Below are 6,012 nucleotides of genomic sequence, written 5' to 3' on the forward strand. Positions count from 1 at the left end.
TCTGGTTTAACAGTGTAGGTGGTGCTGGGACGAAGTAACTAAGTATGTAACGGATATGAAATGGTTAATTTTATCTGGATTCTTTTGATTCATTAAAAGCACGTATCAGCACAAGATCTGTTATTTGCGTTAAATTTTAATAGTGTGCATTCTTTATTAAATAGGAAATCACATCATACAATTCAGCCTGCAAGTTAAATACATTTTAATGCAAAACTAATGGTGATTCTAGGAATAAACCAGAATCATCCCAAATTGTTGTCGCTTATCGTTTCTTTACAACATTTGTTCTTGCAACACAGCTTGGTCCGTGCATAGTGTCAGACTCATTGGTTTTGTCACAGTCATGATAAATGGAAGGCTCAGCACATTGTGAAACTGCAGCCCGTTTAATCAAAAGCAGCTTTGGCCACATGTGCCTGCATATGAAAGTAGAGGGAATTGTTTTTAAAGACCTCTTGCAGTCTTTGTTTAACTCTTTGTGTGCCATTCTCTAAAAAAGTTTGGATTGTTTTGGTTGCTTGTATATTCGTCAGAACCAACCACATGCTTGTATGCACTTATGTGCACAAATTTGGATCTAAAATCATATTATTTTAAACAATAATTTATTAAAAGTTCAACTTTTAATCACAGTACGTCTTTTAAAGAAAACATAAGCCATACGATCATGTTTTAAAAGTTATTACCAACGTTTAAGTGGACTTAGTGAAGGGAAGTTTAAATATCGCAGACCATTTTTCAACCTCTTATTCTATTTTGGTGATATAGTTTATTCATATTTCACTTTTATCCCGTCATATCAATCATATAAGTGGCGTTATAATATACATGAGATATGAAGTCCTTCAGCAGATGCAGAAACAGGAAGCGACATCTGGAGAAGAGATCTTTATAGCAGACAATATGACACTGGATGTAAACTTAAGTCTAGTATGCAGTATGTATTACAGATGTTGCTCAAACTTATGTAAAAAGTGGACAATTTGGCAACAGCGGACGTCACTTTACTTCTGGTTTGTGTTTAACAGACCAGACACACGTTACAAAGAACTCAGTATTTAAACACTTAGTAGTTGTACCTTAAACGAATTCTGGGATGTTTATATCATCTTCACACCAGCTAAAAGGTGCATGTGGATGGTTTAATCATCTGTGATGGTAACAATAAACCTAGTTTGAAACAGAAATAAGTTAATTTAAGATTTAAAGACTTGGCACTTCCCAAAATGTTATTATTATTTACCCACACTTGCGTCATTCTAACCCGATGTTATTTTTGGGCTCTGTAAAGCACAAATGTGGCAGGTGTGAGATGCTGTTTTCCACACAAAAAAAATTATTTACATTATTAAAGGACATGAGCACCATAAAGTATATTGAGTGTTACATTACAAGTTTTTAAATTTTTTAGTTCAGGTGCAGTAGGTGTTATACCACAGTTTTTACACTAGGTGGCTTGTATAACCATGGTGCATAGTGGATACTATCAAGTTGGTGTGTAAATAATTAACTTGCACATTTTTAGAAAATTACCTATTCACGTATATGTATTTTTTAAATAAATGATTCAATCTAGGAAGATTGCTTTTTTCTTTCCATTTTTCTCTTTCCTTGGAGAAAAAGTAAAAAACGTTTATTTTCGTTTGGCTACATACAGTAAAGAAAGGGGGTCTATTGCAGATGGAGAATGAGAGTCTGGGGTCATGGAGTTCATGTCCAGGATTAGCGCTCAGTGTGTTAACCCTTTCCACAATACTAATGTTCGTATAGAAATAGGTTAAGAGAGGGTGGAGATGAGGTAAGGGTGTTGAATACAGATGGGCGTGGAGGAGAGAGCGAGGTGGGGGATTGGAAAGCGGGACGTGCCAGGGTTTGAATTTCATCACCAGAAAAGGAGTTTAACAGCGGAGTCTGACTGCAGGGCAGCAAAGTGAAGAGAAAAAACAGTTTTCCCCTTTTGGCTGAACTTTCTTCCATTGTGCAGCAATTCCAGATTTTCCCAGAGTAGTACATTTTCACCAGGGATGAAAACAGACTGTTTCAAGGGCAGTCAGAGGATTTGTAGTATACTGAGGTTTTGCAACAGTTAGATCCCGTTGTGAGCAGTTTGCCGTCGGTTTGAGATCATTTCTACAAAATGCTGTAGCTGCCAAAATGATTTATATCTCTGTTTATTCGTGTTAAGTCCTCTCCAGACGTCACAGTGTAAATAATGTTTGTCATTGTGGTAATCTGCTACACAAAACCTGATAAAATATTAGATTATTATCACATTAGGCTTTAATGCAAAGCGATTTACAGTGCATCACCATAAAAACAATATCAGTATGCAAACACAACTGAGCTACTTTACTTTATGTAGTTATGCGCATGCTTCTTGTAATGTTAAACAATAATATGATCAAATACAATATGGTGTATATTCTCAAAAACTGATATTACTTTTTTATGTTAATCTAATAAGTAAGTACACATAAATTTTTCAAATAGGAATAGCCATTTTCTATTATATAATTTTCATATTAATGTTTTTATCTCTCTACAGATCTCACCATGATAGCTACAGATTTCATCTGGTCGTCAGGTAAAATTTAAATGTGAGAGTACTTATGATTAACATCTACAAACCATGGAAAAAGAAGAATGTCAATGTAGAGCTGCGATATGAACGCAATTTTGCGATCCTCTCTGTGAAATTCAGCTCTGTGAAGTAATAAATGCTGCTCCATCTGAAAGCAGGTGATACGGCTTTTTAGCAATGGTATTATTCATGTAAACACTACTTATGCTGGGTACACACCAAAAGATAATCGGGCTGATTTTGGGTCGACCGACAAACCTAGCTACGTCCCGATTATCTTGATGGTTCTACAGATTATCTTATCAGATTTTCCCTTGGTGTAAGATGTGTTAAGAGTGTCCGAACCTGATCGGAAGACCGTCGGAGCCGCCCCGATCGCGAATTTCGTGAGATTTTTAAACATGTTTAATATTTACGATCAGAAATCCTGATGTGTGCGGGGAACCCCGAGGACAAACGTGCGCACGCTCTTGAGATTATCACGTGAAACAAAACAATATCCAATCAGAAAGCAAGATGATGAAAGCAGTCATGGCGCAGCACAAAGTGAAGTTGATGTAGATAGCAGAGATGGACAATGATGGACCTGCTTTCTCCACGACTTTTCCCAAACCCTTTTCTTTTTTCCTTTGAATTCTCTATGAAAATCATTCCAAACACTATCATTAAATTTCTTCATATCGTCCCCATGCTTATTCTGAAGTCTCGCGAGATTTTGCGAGATTATCTGTAATCACAGTCGAGACTCTGGTTGAAAATCTGTTCGTGTGTGGTGTGCTGTCTTTGACATTTTGAAAATCTTATAAATCCTGGTTCACACAGCAGGATAATTAGGCTGATTTTAGCCCGACGAGCGGTGACGAGGCAGCGAGGAAGCACCGGGAAACAAAATCAAAACAGCCGGCGACATGGTGCACCAGAAAGTTCGGTGGATGTCGTTAAAACGAATTTGCGTTAACGCGTTAATTTTGACAGCCCTAATAATAATACAAGTAACGTCAAAGTCGATCGGCATAGCTACCATAAAATCTGTGTAGTACATAATGACATTTCTATGAGAAAAAACAACAACTCGCCTCCATATCATGATGTAGCAAATATAGTCCATGCTCGCATTGTCTCCAATTCTATGACCATTGCCTTTTCTTTTGATAGCGTTTTTTTCCGGTTAAAAACAAACTACAAACTATCGCCACTGCATCCTCTTCGTCCGCCATGATTGTTTACTCTGAAATCACGTTTGATCTCGAGAGATTTTGCGAGAATTCCCGTCTGACCTGGGAATGCTTGGGAGTCAAAACGGTTCGTGTGTGATGAGTTGATTTTGCCATGTGGCTGCGCACCACTCACTGTACGACCAAAACTGTTAGACCATGATGTTTTATCGCCGTGTGTGTGGGGTCTTTCAGGGTTGGAAAATCAGCCGACGATTTTTAATTCGTCCCGTCTGAACCAGCCTTAAGATGTAAAAAATCTTTTGATGTGTTCCCATCACATGTCATGTCCAAATATGTGCCTGCTGCAGATACGTCTAAAGGGTTTGTGATAAAGGAGGCGCTCGCATTTGCCAGATACTCTTGCATGTCTTGCGTGTATTTTGTGAACGTGAGCGTCTCTTTTATCATAAACGGTTTTGACGCGTGGGCAGCAGGCCCTTATTTTGACAACACGTGATGCACATGGTTCACATGACGCAACAAACAAATATTTTGAAAACGCAAGCAACACATATGACACTCAGAACACATATTTTGAATTTGCGCCCCTCAGATGAGCAGTCACGAGCCTTCACTGTATTTGAGAAATGATGACAACATTTCGATTTTTGGTGAAACAGAGTGGACACACATACTTAAGGACTGTGCTCCTTAAGGACGATTAATCAAGATCTGTGTATATGTTGTCATATGAGCTTACCCATAGAGAAAACCACTCATACCATAATGATCCATTTGTGGGTGGGAATTCAGCTTTGGCGGAAAACTGGCTTTTCTTTGTAAGAGTGATATCAACATTTCATTTGCAAAATCATTTATCAAGATTGTAAAAAAGTGACATCTGTGTTTCCTGAGGTCTTGGTTTTCACTAGCCGGTCAGCAGGCAACACGAGACTGACACGATCATGGCATGTTTTATAGAGGAGCGCTAACCTCTTCACACCGAAGACGGGGCAATGCGACATGACAAATTTTACGACAGCAGCCGTGGCAGGTCGTGGTTTATTAGGAACATGCTCGGACAAGTAAATTGGCAGTAAATTCACGTTCTGTCATCCGTTGAGCATTTCAAGATTGCACTCGATGACATCAGCCACTTTTCTCCGAGGTTAACCGTTTATAAGGCGCGTACACATGCCGAAGTCGACGATTTATGGTTAGGTTCGGTCAGACAGTGATTCCTTTGCCAAAGGAAGTGACCTTACAAATCTCATCTTGCGAGATGACCACAGGACCTGAGCCTCAAGTTAAATCGGCCCAGAAACAGTCGAGCTCAGATTGGAGGATTTAAATGTTGTCGTCACTCTGCGGTTTAGACGATCTCGACCACACCGCCCTCACAGTGGTTTTGACTTTATGTTGGTTTGCCTCTCCCTGTGTATCTGTCGGCTCGGTTCTTTCCCACAACATCCTTGGCTCAATTAACCCCACAGTTCGGATCATGACACTGACATATGCACCAGAGTAAGCTTGCAGAAATATGCAAGCGTTCTCATGCTGTGCAAAGAAATGTGCCCCTTTTGGGTGTTTTCGTGAATGGAGAAAGCTACTAAAAATATCACGGTTCTCGTTTTTGGTCACAGTTCCTACAAACTTGACCATCTAATGCTGACATTTCCAGAAGGCTGCTGATTTGTTGCTGGTATTAGATGGTCAACCATCTTCATCTCATTTACCGGTTTAAACTGGATTTTCCAGCAGACTGTTGTTTACTCTCTGGATTGTGAAACTAAAATAACACTTACGTGCAAAAACATCCTTCTCTTCTGAGTGCACTCAGATGTTTTGTTTAGAAATTACCCTGGACGTGGGTGACTGGTCAAGCTCAATTCACCAGTGGCTCCCACCTGTAGTTTAAAACGTTCACAAAGGAAATACACCTCCGTTACTGGAAATATAAGACTGGAATGGAAAGTTTGACTATATGTCAGTAAAAGACCGGCGGAGGGTCTATATTATAACCTCAATAAACCCATCTGAACCGCTGTCCGCTTTTGAGTGGCTTTGGCTGATGTTAACAACCTCTTTAGTGTCTTTTTTGAGACACAGCAGCTGCAAAGTAACATCATCTAGGTGTTTAAACCCTGACATGAAGTTTCGCACCTACCACAAACCAGACAGCCTTGACTTTAATGCATATTTAATGCACATAATGTATATACATACATTTACACATTTGTACATATGTACAAAACATTAAAGAGGGGTACA

Source organism: Misgurnus anguillicaudatus, chromosome 7 (assembly GCF_027580225.2).
Source record: "Misgurnus anguillicaudatus chromosome 7, ASM2758022v2, whole genome shotgun sequence".
NCBI lineage: Eukaryota > Metazoa > Chordata > Actinopteri > Cypriniformes > Cobitidae > Misgurnus > Misgurnus anguillicaudatus.